This window comes from Bos javanicus, chromosome 25, assembly GCF_032452875.1.
Source record: "Bos javanicus breed banteng chromosome 25, ARS-OSU_banteng_1.0, whole genome shotgun sequence".
NCBI classification, from domain to species: Eukaryota; Metazoa; Chordata; class Mammalia; order Artiodactyla; family Bovidae; genus Bos; species Bos javanicus.
Genome location: NC_083892.1, coordinates 42,376,595 through 42,396,639, shown reverse-complemented (window position 1 = coordinate 42,396,639; position 20,045 = coordinate 42,376,595). Strand labels below are relative to the sequence as shown.

Here is a 20,045-nt window from a genome sequence, read left to right as displayed (position 1 = left end):
ACAGGGGCTTCCCTGGTGGTCCAGTGGTTAAGAATCTACCTTGCAGTGCAGGGGACACCGGTTCGATCTCTAGTCCCCAGATGACCCCACATGCCACAGAGAAATTAAGTCTGTACACCGCAAAGACTGAGCCCAGGCATCCTAGAGCCCAGCACTCCACAGCAAGAGGAGCCACCAAAGCGGGAAGCCCAACCACCCAACTAGAGCACAGGCCCTGCTCGCTACAAGTGGAGAGAGCCTGCAGGCAGCAAAGAAGACCCAGGGCAGCCAAAAAGAAATAAAATTATATTTAAACAAAAACCCCTTCAAGTACAGTGACTCTCAATGGCTCCAATAACTCCTGCTCAATGTTCTCAGCACACAGGGAGTCTACAGGACTCCCCTGGGGTCTACAGGAACCCCCTCCACCTGTGAAGGCCCAGCGTCTCCATCGACCATGTGTCTCCACCACTGTGCTGTGCCGTCTCCCTGCTCTCCTCTGCACAGAATTGCTTCTGATGGTGTCACTCTTTAGGCAGGGGAGTCATTCTTGTGAATCATCTAAGAATTAATATCTCACCTGCAATTGTATTTCTATATTCCTTAAAAGGAGTTCCTTAAAATCCCAATTGTATTCCTTAAAAGAGCGTTTTAACACAAACTTGATTTGAACACCTATGTTTTTATTTATCAACTTTCATGTCTCCTTCATTGTGTCCTGTGCTCTGGCTCAGCCTCTCTCTTGGCCTCTGCGCTTGGCCTCTCAGGAAACAGCGTACAGGATGTATTAGTTGCATCCGCCCTCCCCTCTCACTGGCTCTTTTCCATCCTCCCTCATCTCCGTGACATGTGTAACTGTGTGCACATCACTATCACCATGACACCCTCCCTCCCTCGGGAAGCCTGTTATCACCTTCCTGCTCCTTTCTCTGCTGCCCCGTGTGTGTCCCTGCCTGACACTCACAGCAGCTTCACAGCAGGTGCTCTCCCTCACTCTTCTCTCCAGAGCTCCTGCTGGAATTTCTGGACACCACCTCCCAAGTATTTACCTCTGACTCTGACTTCTCCTTCCCTGGTGGGCCCTGTAGCATCTTCCCCTGAATGAAGACCACAGATAAAACCTAAATTCTGCTTCTTCCCCAGCTACCTTAGACTCCCCTGTGGATGTCTCCTTCTCATCCAGGCTCAGTGATTCAATATCATCCACGAACCATTTTTCTATACTCAACCATCTATCTGGCCGTATTGATACCATCTCCAGGGGAGTGGGTGGAGCAATGATGGGCAATGTTGAGATGGCAGGTAGAGACCAGGCCAGGCAATGAGGGTGTGAGAATGAAGGACAGTGCTAAGAAGAGGAGCAGATTATAGAGAAGTCACAAGGGCAGAAGAGGTTGGAGAATGTTTTTAAATAACAGATCGGGGAGAAATCTGGGAGAGGAGAGGTTGAGTCTTAAGGAAAGAGAAATGATCATTGCATAGCTCCTCGGGGGCGGGGAATCCAGCAACGTGCTACTTTACCATCAACATCCTATCACATGCTATACTTCAGTTACAAATACTTCGGGCTACAAATCCATTAGATTTGTAGAAATTCCTAATGCATTAGAAATTGATACATTTTCCTGCAATGGAATAAATTAGGCTAAGGTTATGCATTACATTGTTTATTGTGATGTCAAGATGTCATTTTATATTAGTGTTTATTCCAATGTGGACCAGTAAAGCGTATTATAGTACATCATCTATTCAGTGGACTGATTTGTGGAAAATAGTGTCCCAAGAGAGAATATTCCCAAGATATTGTCAGCTGAATATAAGCAAGATACCATAAAACACTGTGCACACTGTGTGACCATGTATGGTTTTAAATGTGGTTGTGCTCAGTCACTCAGTCACGTCCCACACTTTGTGACACTATGGACTGTAGCCCACCGGGCTCCTCTGCCCATGGCGATGCTCCAGGCATGGATACTAGAGTGGGTTGCCATTTCCTGCTCCAGAGGATCTTCCAGACCCAGGGATTGAATCTGAGTCCCTTATGTCTCCTGCACAGGGAGGTGGGTTCTTTACCACTAGCACCACATGTGGAGTGATGAAGGAGTAGATATTCATAGTTGCTTGTGTATCCATAAAATGACATTCTGGGCCGTCTCTCCTGATCCAGGGGCTAAGACTCTGCACTCTCATTGTAGGGGCTTGAGTTCAATCCCTTGTCAGGAAAGTAGAACCCACATGCCACAGCTAAGAGTTCCCATGGAAAAGGTCCTGCAGGCACAGCCAAATAAATACTTAGAAAAAAAAAAAAGAAACAAACAAAAAAAACGTCTGGAAACTATTCCTGAGAAACAAAACAGGTGGCTGACTGTGGAAGCAGCAGGGCCTTGACAAGAAGGGAGGCGGTAGGAAGAACAATGTAATATGAAGTATTTTATATTTCTAGGTTCTTGAACCTTGTACATGTATTATAAGTTTCTCAGAAATGCCAAAACATTACAAAAAAATTTAAACCTCTAAAGAATAAAACTCACAACGTTATTTCTACAAACTGAATGAAAGTCAAGTTTGTTTTATCAGAAAGATTATCTGGCTTCTCTAAAACATCTTCTCAGGCTTTTCCCACGCTACCCACACAGTGGTCCATAGGGCACTGTCAGATTCTTGTCATAACGTGAAGTGAATCTTTTACACTATCCTGGGTCCTTGCTGTCCGGCAAATGAAGGACGACGTCATCACGTTCCTTGCAGCAGGGGCCCTCTTAGGTGGCACCAACCTTTACTTCCCAACGGAGCAGTACATCTACAGAAGGAAAAGTGGTGGCGTCTACACTAGGAATCCGAAGAGAACCTGGTAGAAGCTTCTGTAGGCAGCTCATGCCATCGTTGCCACTGAAAACCCAGCTGCTGTCCCTGCTGCGTCCTCCAGGAACCCTCGCCAGCGAGCTGAGCTGCAGTTTGCTGCCGCCGCTCCTCTGGTCAGCCGCTTCGCTCCTGGAGCCTCCACTAACCAGACCCAGGCAGCTTCCAGGAGCCAAGACTCCTGGTGGTTACGAGCCCAGGGCTGACCGCCAGCCTCTCCCAGAGGCATGTATGTGAACTTCTTACCATCGGTCTGTGTGACACGGACTCTCCTCTGCACTCTGGAGACCACCCATTCCTGGCAACCAGGGAGCTCAGTCGGTGGGTCTGACTTGGCGGATGCTCACCGGGGAAGTTCTGCCCGTGCGCGGCACCGTTTCCTGTGAACACTCTTGGGAGGTCATGCCTGATCTCTACATCTGCAGATTCTGAAGAGATTAAAAGGGAAGAGCAGGCGGCAGCTGAGCAAGCTCTGACCAAGGAGCACTTCACCGTGAATGGGTCACTTCAGCAGCTGAGTGCAACGCTACTGGATCTGAGGTGCTGGCCTAGTCCACAGGCAGGCAGGCAAGCTCGCTGCCTACTCCTCAGTTACCCCTGAAGGCTGGCCTGCAGCGCCCACTGCTCAGGCCACTGGACGGGTAGGCACAGCACTGGGTGGGCTTCAGCTGTTCTTTCACAGGCTCTTTTCTTGGGTGGGGGCTGTGCTGGGTCCTTGCTGCTGCACAGGTTTGCTCTGGTTGCGGTGAGCGGGGCGCAGTCTCTGGTTGTGGTGCCTGGCCTTCTCGTTGAAGCGGCTTCTCTTGTTATGGAGCGTGGGCCCCAGGGCCCCCAGGCTTCAGTGGTGGCAGAGCGTGGGCTCAGGAGCTGTGGCCCCCAGGCTGTGGAGCACAGGCTCTGTGGTTGTGGTGCACGGGCTTAGTTCCTCTGAAGGCACATGGGATCTTCCTGGACCAGGGATTGAACTCATGTCTCCTGCATTGGCAGGATTCTTTACCATGAGCCATTATGGAAACCCCACAAACTCTTAAAATGAAAATTGGTTCACAGAAAATAAGCAGTTTCTAAATAAATAAATTTGTCTACTCATGAGGATGCTCTGTGACTTTTGCTGTTTTCCTTTCACATAAGAGGAAAATTTCCTAATTCATAATTCATTATGTTCTTCCCTCAAACAACATTTGCAACTGCTAATTTTACTAGCTACGCTTGATCCAATTTTTAAAACACTTTCTCCCACTTTCCCCTATGCCCTGTACATTCATTATCAATTGAGATAATATTTTATCATTGTTCAGTCACTTAGTCATGTCCAACTCTTTGCGACCCCATGGACTGCAGCACACCAGGCTTCCCTGTCCTTCACCATCTTCCAGAGATTATATTTATACTTCATATGGATAGGAGGATAATCAGTTGGCTTCATACTTGAATTATTTCTCTGAATCTGACATATTAATATGCTAGTAAGATATAAGACACTTGACTGACTTCAGCATAATAAAAAATAACAGAATCAGGTGACCATATCTGAAGACTGATTATAAAAGCAGCAGCCATGTTGATGAGGAGCAGTGACATGGGGTTGTGGGGGGTACATTTTATGTGGTGAGAGAGGGGCGCTGGCCTCAGGGATTTAAAGGGCTGCTTGAAAACAGAGTGGAACTCGGCTCAGTGGATGGACCTCCTGGGAGTCACTTCCCAGACACACACAGGACAGAGTCCTGAGCATCCTGAGTGCCCACAAGGTGGTCTGAAGCGGTGGCCAGGGCACCCCTCTGCGTATCAGTGGAGATGGTAGCTGTATTGTGTGTCTGTACAAGTCTGTATAAGGTGACCCTGCATGCAGAAAAGCAAATTTGACTAAATGGCAGAAGGCCTCAGCTCTAATAGTAAGATCTTTTCTTAAATCAATTTCTTTCTCCTCTCAGCTTCTCCATCTGAAAGGAGTTACTCTTCATGAGACCCATTCTCTTTTAATTCCTTTCTTCAAAGCCTCAAATTTTGTAGCTTTTTTTCCAGTAAGTATATTTCCATGTTTATTCCTCAGACAAGACAAGCAAGACTAAAATTGTCTTATTGGACTTTAAAGATAAACAAGTACTTTTAAAATCAGACTTTACAAACGTTCTAAATTCATTCATGTTCTCACTTTAGTATCTTCAATCCTAAGCCTGTAATGAGCGTTTTTACCTGATTCAGACACAGCTCTGGGGGGTGAATTTGTGGCGGGACTCCACGGACCCCTGGAATTTTGAACTCTCGACAGTTAGAGCTCCCTTTACAGAAGTGTTAGCAGCCAATGGAGCAAGGCGCATATAGTGCCAGATTGCAGGGCTGACAGCGGGGAAAAGACAGCTTATTGATGGTAGAAAAGATCTGCCTTCTGACAAGCAGCCGCTGCTCACGGTGAGGCAAACCGGAAGTGCCTGCAGACCCAGAGACCCGTGCGGAGGGAGCGGGAAGCTTCAGCCACACCTGTTATCAGCGCAGCCCTCAGAAAGGGGTCCTTCCTTGACCTGACTCGTGCTTCCTGTGTCTTTAACTCCCTGTGCTTCGGGGCTGCTCTGCTGAGTTGGACTCCCCTTTGCTTTTCCTAGATCTCCTTGGGGCCTTCTCACAAGGCCCGGCCGCAGGCAGGAAGCAGCGGCGCCATTGGGCAGGTCTGCTCCTGTAACTCCTCTGGCAGCCCTGCGGCTGGGACAGCGCTGAGCATTCACCGTCCCTCTCATGGGACCAGAGGTCCGAATGTGATGGGACCAGAGGTCCGAATGCGGAAGATGGAAGGGCTGCCTTTGCTTTCTTTCACTCCCGGGCCAGAAGCTCTTAACCTGAGGGATTTGGAGAACCCAGGGAGCCTGTGGCCTCCCAGAAGTGATGCATAAAATGCGTCTGTGCACCAGCTTTTGTTCAGATAAGAGTAAATGGCCTGGATTCACCCCTTTAGAATATTTTATCTTTGTTCCTAGTCTGTACAGATCCTGTGCTTTGAAGCACAACACCGCTGCAGTGATTTCATCACACTTCCACTGCTGCAGGTCCCTAGTAAATCCAGCTTTCAGAATCAAGAGAAGCTGGTGGCTAACAAGGCTTAAAAACATCCTTTGAAGTACCTAGAATCAAGAGCACTTGACTGTACTCTACTGGAACATTTTAACGTCTAGTAGTTTGCTTTTCGCTTGTGAGCAGCTACGTCAAATTGTTTCCAAACAAGAAAACCGAACTAAAGTCTATGTGTCTGACCAGGGTTACAGGACACAAACTACCTTAGGGCGGGTCCCAGGTCAGCCTGAGATTCTGTCATTACCAGGAATCAAGGTAGCAAAGAGCATTTGTGGCACAAACGCTAAAAGCGTTTTATTACTGGATAATTTGGGTTGGGACAGTTCCCTAGAGAAGAGAATGGCAACTCACTCCAGTGTTCTTGCCTGGAGAATTCCATGGGCAGAGGAGCCTGGCGGGCTACAGTCTAAGGGATCCCAAAGAGTCGGACAGGACTGAGTGACTTTCACTTTCTGTTTTCAGTTTGGATCTACAGAGAGGTAAAGTCTTTTCTGTGGATATTTGTAAATGCTTCCTACAGATCAGTTATACGGCTTTGTGTTCTTCTGGAATTGCTCCCATGACATTGATCTGGACTTCATACACTTATGTACCAAATTACTCTGTTTTCTGTGCAATGGTGGTAACACAGTTAAAAAGCAAGTAAACAAGCCAAAGCCCGTGAACTGTTTCAAACAGGCTGAAAGCGCCACCTACTGTCCAATCTGCAGAGGTGCCCGAGGAATGTAGTCTGAGCCTTATGGACTGAGAGCCACAGGAACTAGGATATTAAGGTAAGTTAGACTCACACCTAACTATACTCTCTACTTATATGCTATTTATAACGAGTATGTAGTTATATTTACGCTCTCTCCTGAGCATTCTCAATCTTTGGTTACAGAAGGTAAGATATTGAAAATCACTGAGCTGTGGCAGATGTAAGAAACAGTATCAGGCTTTCATATGCTTTCCACGGGTCCCGATTATCCCACACCAAAATGCCTTGAGAGTTCTGGAGCAAAACTGCTCTTCGCCACTTTTATTCCTAGGAACGACTGAGGCCCAGAGCTCCCTGAGTGGCCCCTCCTGAGGGGACTTGACTGTATTTATTTTACATGTTTAAGAGATGACAGAAAAAGAGAAAGCTCTAAAATGGCAAAAGCTTTCAGGTACACCAAAAGGGTGGTTTTTAATGTTGGTTTGAGTGTTTTGTTTTTAGTGGAACAATCCATTATAGAACAGGCCAAAATAAGTTTAGAGAATAAAGTGTACTTTTGCTACCTCTGAGAGCTACTAAATAAAACATGTCTTTACTATGGGCCTGGCATCAATTCAGACTTGCCTTGGACAGGTGACTGACTTCCAGGCTGCCTTAAACCCAGCCAGTGTTCAGGGAATGACCCAGTGACTGGAGGGGACAGCAGCGTGCAGCCCGCGTTTCACTGTTTGTGCTGCTCGTGTGCTCTTTCTGTCCCTAACCCTTCAGCAGGTATTCACTCTCTTCTATGCAGTTTATCATTTGTTTGACTCTGAAATACATTGGTCCGGTTTTTATGATAAGCTGGTTCTGTACAATCATATGTAAAGTGTTTATTTAAATACAAACAATATACACTCTTGTTCAAGTTCCTCCTGAGTTAAAAATACACAAAAAAACTGGATAATTTAGAGTAAAAGTAGAATTTCTCTCTCATCCTTATCAAAGTATCTGTGGTTCACTTGTATATATTCCTCCAGCTTTTTAAAAAACATTTTCAAATATATGTTTATTTACACACAGATAATATAGGTTCATTTTTAGTTCAGTCAGACAAATAATGTGTGTTGTTTACAACTTGCTTTTGTCATGTAAAGGTATGACTTTGAGATGTCACCATTTCCTGTTTGGGGGGTTTCCAGTGGTTTTCAATAGGAATATAAAAATCTTTCTTTAAAACAACATGATTCTGCTATAAGCAAACTAGGTTCATCTAGCATGCACATTCAGGGAAATTCAGAAATGGCTTTAGTTGCCCTGCGCATCCCACCATCAGGAAGGGAGGAAACCACGAGCAAGGAAAGTCTCAGTAATGAACACCAGGCACCCCGTTAACCCAGCACCAAAGGAGGAGGGCGCAGTGAGGGCACCTCACGGGCCGCAGGGAAGGTCTTGTGACGCCTGTGTCTCCAGCCTGGCTGGTAGCAGCCCAGAGAATCCAGGAAAGAGAGATGGTAGGAGAACAGTGTAGGGCAGGAAACGGGCCTCCTGGCGGCAAAACACACAGGTGGCAGCAGAGCCTGGGGAGGACTAGCATGTCCGCGGGAGGAGCCGGTGCAGAGACACCAGGAGGAGGCTCCCTCCCACTCACCCCGCCCCAGAAGGTCCCCATGGGCCGGGTGCAGGGTCGCATCCGCTCCCCTCACTAAGACTGTGCTTCAGGCAGGTCTCGGGAACACACTTCTTGTTTCACTTGACTGATTCAATTATGCCTGCCCTGTAATTTCAGGTTGGGTCTTCTCTGCCTGCCTTCCCCTCACTTTTCACTCTGGCCTCAGTCTTCATTTTTTTCTGGCAAACAAAATATGGTCAGTAGGCAGAGTTGACTGCATAAAAGGCAAAGGTCTGCCTCTGAGGAGTAATGTATACTCATATCGCTATGCTAGTTTATTTATATTTATTAATTTAATTTATTATAACATCAGTCAGTTCAGTTTAGTTGCTCAGTCGTGTCCGACTCTTTGCGACCCCATGAATCACAGCACGCCAGGCCTCCCTGTCCATCACAAACTCCCGGAGTTCACTCAGACTCACGTCCATCGAGTCAGTGATGCCATCCAGCCATCTCATCCTCTGTCGTCCCCTTCTCCTCCTGCCCCCAATCCCTCCCAGCATCAGAGTCTTTTCCAATGAGTCAACTCTTCGCATGAGGTGGCCAAAGGACTGGAGTTTCAGCTTTAGCATCACTCCCTCCCAAGAAATCCCAGGGCTGATCTCCTTCAGAATGGACTGGTTGGATCTCCTTGCAGTCCAAGGGACTCTCAAGAGTCTTCTCTAACACCACAGTTCAAAAGCATCAATTCTTCGGTGCTCAGCCTTCTTCACAGTCCAACTCTCACATCCATACATGACCACAGGAAAACCCATAGCCTTGACTAGACGGACCTTTGTTGGCAAAGTAATGTCTCTGCTTTTGAATATGCTATCTGGGTTGGTCATAACTTTCCTTCCAAGGAGTAAGCGTCTTTTAATTTCATGGCTGCAGTCACCATCTGCAGTAATTTTGGAGCCCAAAAAAATAAAGTCTGACACTGTTTCCCCATCTATTTCCCATGAAGTGATGGGACCAGATGCCATGATCTTCGTTTTCTGAATGTTGAGCTTTAAGCCAACTTTTTCACTCTCCACCTTCACCTTCATCAAGAGGCTTTTTAGTTCCTCTTCACTTTCTGCCATAAGGGTGGTGTCATCTGCATATCTGAGGTTATTGATATTTCTCCCAGCCATCTTGTTTCCAGCTTGTGCTTCTTCCAGTCCAGCGTTTCTCATGATGTACTCTGCATATAAGTTAAATAAACAGGGTGACAATATACAGCCTTGATGAACTCCTTTTCCTATTTGGAACCAGTCTGTTGTTCCAAGTCCAGTTCTAACTATTGCTTCCTGACCTGCATACAAATTTCTCAAGAGGCAGATCAGGTGGTCTGGTAGTCCCATCTCTTTCAAAATTTTCCACAGTTTATTATGGTTCACACAGTCAAAGGCTTTGGCATAGTCAATAAAACAGAAATAGATGTTTTTATGGAACTCTCTTGCTTTTTCCATGATCCAGCGGATGTTGGCAATTTGCTCTCTGGTTCCTCTGCCTTTTCTAAAACCAGCTTAAACATCAGGAAGTTCACGGTTCACATATTGCTGAAGCCTGGCTTGGAGAATTTTGAGCATGACTTTACTATCGTGTGAGATGAGTGCAATTGTGCGGTAGTTTGAGCATTCTTTGGCATTGCCTTTCTTTGGGATCGGAATGAAAACTGACCTTTTCCAGTCCTGTGGCCACTGCTGAGTTTTTCAAATTTACTGGCATATTGAGTGCAGCACTTTCACAGCATCATGATAAATCTATGCATATATAATGTAAATAAATATAAAATGGTATGTACTATTATTATTTTAATATAATATTTATATATCAATGATATATGTTAATATTAGTATATAAGCTGATTTAGTTCACAACACCCCTGGTGAGAAGACTAATGAAGACTAAAGAAGTCAGAAAAAAACAGAAATTTGAAGATCTTTGCACAAACTCTATGCTCACGATGTAAATGACGAGACGTGCATGAAGGTTCTTGGCCAGGGCTCCTCACAGGCTTCTCCAGGCCCCTGTTACGGTCAGCAGTGAGAGAGGGAGTGAGGGTCCGGGCAAAGCCCCCAGGCCAAGGCCTGGCTGAGCCCCCCTGCCAGTCTCCTTCCTTCTGTCACCGTGCGTCACCTCCTCACTTACACTAGTGTAAACGAGTGTTATCACTTCTCCCACAGAATGAAGGGTGTGTGTTGCAGGAGAGCTGGAGCGAGCTCACTGGTGACACAAATCTTAAAACTATAGAGAGAGGGAGTTGGAGGGAGGGAGACAGATAAATAGACATATGTGCCCTGGCTTTAGACTGTAGTGTGAAATTTATGATATTGAAACTGGTTAGCCTTTAGCTTGTATTTTTATCAGTGTGTGTATTAAACAATTGATCAGTCACCTAAATAGCATAGACTCTAAATCATAAACGAGGATTTTAAAATACTGTAGTTTTCTGTGTTACCAAAATGCACTTTTGAAGCCCACGTTCAAATCATCCAGTGTCTTCTCTTTGTGTTTGTTCACCTGTTGTTCTCTCTTTTAAATTTTGCTTTGTATTTGGGGTGTAGCCGGTTAACAAACAGTGTTGTGACAGTTTCAAGTGACACCGAGGGGAACAGTTCAGCCAAACACACACATGCGTCCTTTCTCCCCCACACTCCCCTCCCATCGAGGCTGCTACATAGCATTGACATCCATGTGCCAAACAGGGAGTCCTTGTTGATTCCTAACCAAAGCGGACATTTGTTGCATCATCAGAGACTCTGTCAGAATCTTTCCCAGAGGTTAGCGAGGAGTTTCCTAGAAAACACTCAGCCCACCCCCTGTTGCCAGAGGAAGAGTGTTTATATACGGGTGTTAGTTTCGGGAGAATTTCGTGAACTGGACCAGCTCGTACAGAGATGGAAACAGCTTGTCACCATCAACACTGTCACCATTCCCCAGTAGGTTCAGCCTCCCCCGAATGCGCCCTGAGTCCTGACCGCTGAGCAGGCCAAGCCCGCTCTCAGCCCCCAGCGCCTCCTTCAGCATGGCCAGGGCCCGCAGGGGATAGAGGGACTGACAGCTCGTCCCCTCCTCCGCCTACTCACAGGCCTGCCCGAGCCAGCTCCCTGGTCTGGTTGAAGGAGGAAGAAGGCCAAGCAGCAGCCCCAAAAGAAGTGCACAGGGGACCCTCCATTCCCAGGAGTGCGGGCTCATCGTGCAGGGCCGAGGGGACACGGGGGCGGGAGAAGCCTCAGCGCTGGACACTGTGGGAGCTTGTCTGCTGAACAGACTCAGGGACTGTCAGTTGGTCATGGGATCTGAGGAACAGGAGAGATTTTCATGGACTGGGGCTAGCTGGGAGGGTTTGCCATGGTCTAAAGCACAGGCTGTGTCTCTCTGGGCTGAAAATGTTAACTGCTAAACACTAGCTCCCACCAAAAGAGGGTATTGGTTAGAGGTGTCCTGAGATGTAAGAGCTTCTTAGGGAGACAAGAGGAGATACTAGGAGGATGTGAAATGCCTTGTAGAGCCTGAACCACACACCCAGGCTTCTGACCCCAGTTTTGGGAGGTAACAGTTTCTTTTGCATGTCCCTGGTGATTCAGATGGTAAAGAATACACCTGTAATGTAGGGGACCTGGGTTCCATCTCTGAGTCAAGAAGATCCCCTGGAGAAGGAAATGACAACGCACTCCAGTATTCTTACCTGGAAAATCCCATGGACAAAGGAGCCTGGTGGGCTGCAGTCCATGGGGTCACAGGGACATGATTGAGAGACTAACACCCTTTCAGGTGAGGGCAGCTGGTTTGCTTGGGCCTGATCAGGGAGGGGCACAGGTGAGTGCTGCTTCTGACAAGTAAAAGAATCTTCGGGCCTAGAAAAGAAAACAGCAGTCTCAGAGGCCCTTGCTGAATCATCTAACTTCGGGGAAAACAAAACCAAACTTTAGGTCCCGCCCTGATGCTCCAGGCTGGTTGCATCTACCTGGGGCTTATCACCCCTTGTCCTGAGGATTGATCACCCCCTGCCCAACTACAAATGCCATCTCAACTAAAGAATCCCGCCTAACTAACGTTTCCCTTATCGCTTCCACAAACCTCCCTTTAAATATGAAGCCTCCCTGTTCCCTCTCAGGCTCAGCCTGGTCCTTAGGCCGACTGCCGCCCCTCCTTGCCTGAATAAAGGTCACCTACTTCTACAGAGGTCGTCTCTCCTTCTCTGCCTCAGCCCAATCTATACCTTACAACAAGCACTGTCCGAGAGAAAAGGGCAAACAGGTGCCCCCCGGGAGTCAAGACACAGGCTGCTTAGTCAGCAAGACAGCTGTGAGGGCTGGAGTGGGCACCACGCGGGGCCTCTCCTGCTGTCTCCGGGTGCCCTGCAGTTCCAAGCTTTGGCCTGAAAGGGTCATAGAGAAGGACCCTTTGTATCCTACCTATTACGAGTTGACCACTAAAGGAATGTTGCCTATAAGCTTGTACATAAAGTCCCATCTCTGGGAGCCCTGCATCCCAGGTAATGAGCACCAAGCTAAAATAATAACTTTCTTTAGCTCAGAGGAAATTTCCTGACCCGGGTCACCTATGAATCACAACAGGGAGGCAGACATTAACACATCCCGTCTGGAGCCTGATCAGAATGAGGAAATATTTGACTTTCCTCCCCCACCACCTGTGAGGATTAATATAAAGGAAGCCTGAATTCTAACTCAGGCAAGATGGGTCCTGAGACAAGAGTCCTGGGTTTCTGAATAAAGTCACTGTTCCTTGCCCCAAGAACTCATCGCTCAATTTATTGGCCTGTCGTGAGGTGAGCAGGACAAGATTGGACTCAGTTACAGAAGAGCTGACAGTCTTGCTCTTTGGGGGGAAGATTTCCATTTTCATTCATTTAGTCATTCATCGTGTATTTGAGTCCTGCTCAGAGCCAGGCCCTGCCGAACTCACCCTCGTAGACCCAGCTCAGACCTCACTGGGTCCACAATGCCTTTCTTGGTCCCATGCTCTGCCCACACCATTTTCTGCCTCAACCAGGACCCCTCAAGTCTTTAAGCACACTGCGATGAGCTCTCCAGCTTGTGAGCCCTGTGAGGACCTCGAACAGATGCAGAACGGGGCTCAGAAAATGTGAAGATGACCAATAATCAAAGCAATAAGCTGGTCAAACACAAACCAGGCTTAGGTCACATTCACCAAAGGTCATCTTCTTCTCCCTCCTTCCAGAGCCAGAGTTTCAGGGGGACCTTTACCAGGAGCCCAAGGATCTTCTCTGACAGTAACCTCATCCAAAACATTAATAGTCTGGGTGGATTTTATTTTCAATTTTATTTCTTTTTACACTTGAAGTCACTTCGTGACTATTCCACTGAATACTGAGTAACTTAATGATCACATCTGTTGTGTCTGGGCCAAGAAAGCCCAATATGTGGGTAGGATACTGAGGAGGAGAAGGTCAGGGGAAGGTGGGGAGGGTGTGAAATGGCAGAGGCAAGAGGTTCCCACACCCGTCCTCACTGCCCCGCCCCGGGGGTAGGATGCTGAGGAGGAGAAGGTCAAAGGAGTAGGGCCAGGGTGTGAAACAGAAGAGGCAGGTGGCCCCCACCCTGTCCTCACTGCCTGGCCCCACCCACTTTGTACTTAACCAACCTGACTGTGATTACCGGGGTCCAGATGTCTCCTTGCTAGATGTTCTGTCCTTTAGAGCCAGCTGTAGAGGTCACAAGACAAACCTAAGTTCTGGGGCCCTGAGTGATCCAGGAGCAATCACCTGTGCCTTCAGAGGGTCAGTTTCTGACCCACAGTGATGCTCTCCCAGAGTGGGACGTGAGTTGGTGGCCAGCCGTGCTCACTGTGAGATGCTGCAGCTCTTGCCCTGCCCTGAAACCCCTCCCTGCAGCCTGGCTGTGTTCAGGGGACGCCTGGATAAAACAGGCATGAGCGAGTAGGAGAGAGTGGGCGCTTCAGGGGCAGAAGAGATACAGAGAAACTGGATTTCACTCTGGCCACTTCAAACTGGTCCCAGCCTAATGCCACTTGTCATACACCCTGAGTGGACACGACCTCCTGGGAGCTCAGAGGACTCTCCTGAGAGCTGGGATGTGGAGCTCTGGAGGATGGGGATGGGATAGCCCCCACATGAGGCTGGGGCTCTGGGGCTCTGAAGCTGGCCTGGGGAGTGGAGCTGGGCCTGGCAGGTTTGCACTGTAGACTGTCGGGTGTCTGGCTGAACCTGCTGACATCCGTGGTCACACCTCCCTCAGCCATCTGATCGTTTCTGGTCCCAGCAGTTAAGCAGGGCTGGTCTGGCGGGCACGCGACTGAGACAGGAGCTCAGCGTGGGTGGCTCCTCCACCCGCCTCCACTCTCCTCTGTCTTGGTCTCTCTCCTTTGCCACCTCTGCCCCCACCCGCCATGTAGTTCTCTTCTTAGGCCACCGTGGGGAGCCCGCGTGGAGTCCTGGTCGGGTTGGTGGCACGGAGTGTCCCGAGAAGGGTTGTTGTGGCAGGGCTGGTTGCTCTGTGCTCACTGGTGGCTCAGGGTGGGTGAGGCAAAGAGGTTCCCTGCACAAAGACGGTTCCTAGTGACGTGGGCTGAGCAACAATGGTAATTTTATATTCTGTGAGTTTTTCACAATTAAAAAGAAAAGAACTCATGTGTGTGTGTATTATAATGGCCTAGAAAGGAAAAATCTCAAGTCAAACAGAGGAATTAATCATGTGCTAAACATAGATGAGTCTCAAAGACATAGCACCATGTGTAAGAAACCAGCATACGTGGCCACAGCTGTACAAATCCATGTACTTTAGATATGCAGAATAGGCAAATCATTAGGGTCAAAAAGCACACAGACAATTGCCAAAACCTGGAGGAAGATGGAAGGGGAAGTGCTGGTTTAGTGGGCAGTGGCTTTCTCTGTGAGGAGATGAAGTGCTCTGATTTAGATAGTGGTGATAGATGCACAGCTTTGCACACAGATGATGAATTGTTGAGCTGCACATTTTACAGAATAAATTTTATGATACGTGAATTAGATTCCAATGTAAAAATTGTGATTGATAAAGCACTGGTTTTTTTTTAAAGAATTCACACACAAAACACATCTTACCCTGAGTTTTGTTTGGTTCTTACCCTTCTAACGTCTGTAGGCAAACAAACATCTGGACAGGGATGAGGATTCAGGTTTCCTCCTTCAGGGACTGACTTCTCTGAGCTTCCCTTCATCACCAAACAACGAGGATCCTCAGCCTCTGCAGCAGCTGCTCTCCATGTTCCTACCATCCCCTCTCCTTCTCCTCCCCCTGCTCTGACAGGCTTCCTCCCTCCAGCTCCGCCTCCTGAGTTCAGTCTGGGCTCCTCCCAGAGGGTGCTCTTGCTGGGCTCCTGACCCCCCTCTGACTGCAGCCTCTCTGCCCTCCTGTTCACTTTCTCCCTGTGATACCTGATCTGCCTTAACTGCAGTTCTGAACATGTCCCTTCTCTACTCACAGCATCTGAGTGGCTCCCACTTCCCAGGAAGGATAGTGGCATCCCAGGCCAGGCTCTAAATGCCTTTCACTCTCTCTCCCCTGCCCCCTTCCTCTGCCAGCCCTCACCCCCTGCGTCCACCCCGCAGTCCACACCAACTTTGACATCATCCAGGAGTTGAGATGAACGCTCTGCCTTCACATCTACCTTTCTGGGGGAACCTGCTCTCTGTTACACCTACCACTGGCCCCTGGCTCTGGATTCCTGGCTGCTGAGCTGTATTCCTCCAAGGCCTTACCTTGAAAACCATCTGCTCTGCTGATTTTCCTGACTCCCTCGGGCTGTGTCGTAACTCCTTGTCTTTCTTCTGGTCCTGTGTGCCTTTTCTCAGTGAGCACGTGCCACATGGTGGGGCACTTATGTCTTGTCTGATGCCCCTCTTAGGCCCAGGGCTTCCTGAGGACAGGAATCCAGGCCCCACGTCTCTCCACAACTCTCTCAGGTCCGGACGTGTTCACTGCTCACCTGCACGGTGACTGAAGACTGTGGCTCCCCTGTCAGGCTTGCTGGCTATCAGGGTCTCATCTCAGGCACTGTCCATGCTGTGGGGGAGCAGCTTTCACTCCAAGAAAGCCCCCCGCCCTCTTGTTACACACAGGCTCTGGGAGGCACGGGCATCAGGGATTGTGGCTCCGGGCTCTACAGGAGCAATGGTCGTGGTGTGCAGACTTAGCTGCTCCACGGTGTGTGGGATCTTTCTGGATCGAACCTGTGTCTCTTGCATTGGCAGGCAGATTCTTTACCACTGAGTCAGCAGGGATGCCTGAGATAACACATTTCTGATTTCTGCCAATTTTGCTGATGCCCAAGGACCGTTGAAGAATCAAGAAACACCCAAGAGCAGCTGGGCCACTCGTCTTATACACGTGGAGGCCAACACCAGTGGAGTGCGTAGATGGTGTCCCTCGGCGAGTGGTGCACCTCGGGCTGGGGTCCTCACTCCACACCCAGGGTCTCTCCTGAGCCCACGGCTTCCTCCCCCAGGTCAGAGCAGAGCACCGGGACCCACACCAGGCCTCTCAGGGTCTGTGAGCCCTGGGAAGCGTGTCTGAGGTCTGAAGGTCAGACAGAGACTTTATCAGCGGGGCTGAGAGGGGCGGGAGCTTGGCCAGCTCCTCTCCTGTGGCCCAGCTGCGTCTTCTGCAGGCTCACTTTCTATTCCTCACGGTGACCAAGAATTTATAGCTTTCCAAGGAGGTCCCTTCCATATTTTAACAAGTGTAGTGAAGGGTCCTTCCTGTCATTGTATATTTTGTTTGCCACCAGAGCTTTGAACAAGCAGTGACACACTCCAGCAAGCCCTCATGTAATTGTAGACACTTCCAAGGAGGGTTCAAGATAAAACTTAAAAAAAAAAAAAGCTCCTAGGCAATTGAACCACTTGAGGTGTGACATAAAATCATTTCCTTTAATCTAGTTTATTCATTGTGGATAGCACTCCAAAATAATACTTTAAAAGTCACCATGGTCTTTTGGCCTTTATTTCTGAAGGTCTTTGCTGGTGGGCCCCATTTGTCTGAGGAGATCGGTATATGAACATGAAACAGCATCATTTCCAGTCTGATGAAAGTTGCCATTTTCCTCTTCTCTGCAAGGGAAACACCACTGCGGCTCACCCTGCAGCTATTTCACAGTGTCAGGAATGGAGGCCAAAAGAGCCCCGGTGCTGTACTCTTAAGTGTAACTGGATCCCTTAGAAACCAGCCCAGCTAATCTCCACCCTCAGGAGCTTTAACACCTTGCTACTCAAATGCAGCCAGGGATCTGCAGGAATTGGCATTTCCTGGGAGCTTGTGAGAAATTCGGAGCCCCAGGCCTATCCAAGGCCGTAAGTATCCTTTACAACACTGAGAGGAGGGAAGCCTGCAGACCCTGAGGCAAAGCTCAGTGCTTCATCTTTCTCAGCAATTGTGAGAGTGCATATCGTCCTTCCACCATTTTCTTTTTTTTTTAACTGATGCATAGTTGACATATCCCTTCATATTCATTTTGGATGAGCAACATAATGACTCAATATCTGTATGTATTGTGAAATCATCACCATGATGAGTCCATCGCACGTCCATCATCTCATATTGTTACATCTCGTGTGTGTGTGTGATAAAGACTTTTTAGATCCACTCTTTTAGCAACTTTCAAATATACAAAATAATTTTAAAAAAAATAGTATTATTAGCTATAGTTGCCATGCTACACATGATGATCCCATGAGTTATTTTCTGTAATTGGAAGTTTGTACCTTTTGACCACCTTCACCTACTTCACACACCCCCACAGCCCACCTTCTGCAAACACCAATCTGTGCCCTGGATTGAGGACCTTGGTGCTCTGCTTTTTTATTTTATATATTTATTTTTTTAAGATGGCACATGTAAGTGAGCGCACCCTTTTTCTGTGCACCTGTAAGACTAGTGCAGGTCTTAGTAGGTCCTGGATCTGTTACCCTCTCAACATTCCATGTGGAATCTTGGGCTGCTGTGTGAGAATGATCATTCAGTGGATGGTAAACTCGGTAAGATGGGAATGTGGTCTCCTCCCACCACCTGTGGTGGGGCAGATTCTCCCAGCCCTGGTGTGTGGCTCTGGGGCACTTCCACTCCACATCAGTAAAGTGTGTGGTCATTCAGTAATCACTCTGTTTCCAACAATCGTGATAATGGACATCACCTTTGATAAACGCTTCATTAATTAGAGCAATTGCTGTTTGGAAACACAAGTCCAGGCTTGAATCTCTCCCTTTGAAATATCAAACATCCAGCAGCAAAACTCTAAGGGGTGACTTGCTACAAGAGGGTGCAGCGAGAGCAAAAATGTGGTACCGGATGAAGACTATGTAGAATTAGGGGACTTCTGGTTACAGACACTACAGGTTAGTAACACTTCAAGTAAAACTAGGAGCGAATAACTCTGACCACCGGTCATGTTTCTTCTCTAGTCTTCGCTTGTTCTCAGGAGAGGAAACACTTCGTTTCTATTTTTGCTGCAACAACCTCATCTGTGCGTCCCCAGCCTCCAGCAGGGAGTGAAGCTGTCCTGTCCCATACCCCTTTCCTGCTGCGCGCTGGCGCCCATCGAGTTTTGAGCAGCAGTTACTTGCTGGGCACAGTTCCTCGCCCATCAAGTCGTCAGTACCTACTGAGGCTCCCAGAGGGACAGAAGCCGCCTTTCCAGCCCCAGCCCTGGAGCTGGAGTCCAGCCCTGAGAGTCTGACTCTGACGGCTGATGACCAGCCGAGGCGGGCAGTCTTCTGTGCTCCGCGCGCCCACAGGGGGTCGGGCTCAGACCTGCCCTTCAGGCTCACCGCCAACAGTGCGGGTGACGGTGGCGTTTCAAATCATCAATCGGCCTATTTTGGCCGGGGAAAGAACGCCTTCTACAAAACATTTATAAAGAACATTTCTTCCGCCCAGGGCGGGAGATCTGGGTTCTTCCACACCAGAGACATGGATCAAAGAAGCGGCGCGCGTGCAGTTGACCCCAAGTCGTAGTTTCGGGCCGCCCCTGCGCTCCGCGGGCAGACAGCGAAGCCGCCTCGCTTGGTGTCCCCCGGCCCTCGGGCTGCAGACGGGGCGGCCGGCGGAGCCAGGAGCCCAGGCGGCCCCGTGTCCCCGTCCGACGGCGCCTCCAGCGGCTGCATCTCCCCAGCTGGGGCTTCTGCTCGGCCGGCCACTCCGGGAAGCCGCGCCCGCGAGGCAGGCGACGCGCACGGAGGGCCCGGTGCTGGGCGGGATCTGGGGTCCAGTCCCCACAGGAGCTCCGGGCCCCTGGCCGCCGCTGGAACCCGGGAGCCGGGTGCGCCCCGAGAAGCCGGGAGGCGGCGAGGAGAGAGCGGGGCGGTCTCCGGGCCCCGGAGACGGTTCCGATACCCCGTAGGCCGGAGATGCGGAGGACCCGGGGATCCCGCCGGCGGCACAGCGGCCCCTCCGCCGGGCTAAGGGCTTCCGACCGACCGGGCTCGGCCCCGCGGGGAGAAACTGCGCCCGCTCCCCGCACGCGGCCACCCACGGGGCGCGAGTCCCCACCCACTCGCCTCCCCGGACCCGACCCCGGGCCTCCGGCCGCTGCGCGAACCCGGAGCGGAGGACCGGGAGAAAGGGCGCGCGCGGCACATCGGAGATCGGTCGCGGGGCCCAAGGCTCAGACGTGCGGGCGCCCGGGCCCCTCTCCAGCTGAGGACCGGAGCGGGAAGCTCCGGGGCTGGGGATCACCGACAGGGCGGGGCGGAAGGAGTCTCCCGGGGCTCCGGGCTCAGCAGCGCTGCTCTTTCTCAAGTGCTTCTTGATCTCAGCGGTCCGTACCGCCCTCTGCAGTCCTGCCACGCTG

At 49.5% G+C, this 20,045-nt stretch overlaps 1 pseudogene; it reads left to right on the top strand.

The window, feature by feature from the left end:
* Nucleotides 1-2,094: 2,094 nt before the first annotated feature.
* LOC133238855 (small ribosomal subunit protein uS2-like) lies at nucleotides 2,095-3,927 on the top strand (annotated as a pseudogene).
* Nucleotides 3,928-20,045: the final 16,118 nt, after the last annotated feature.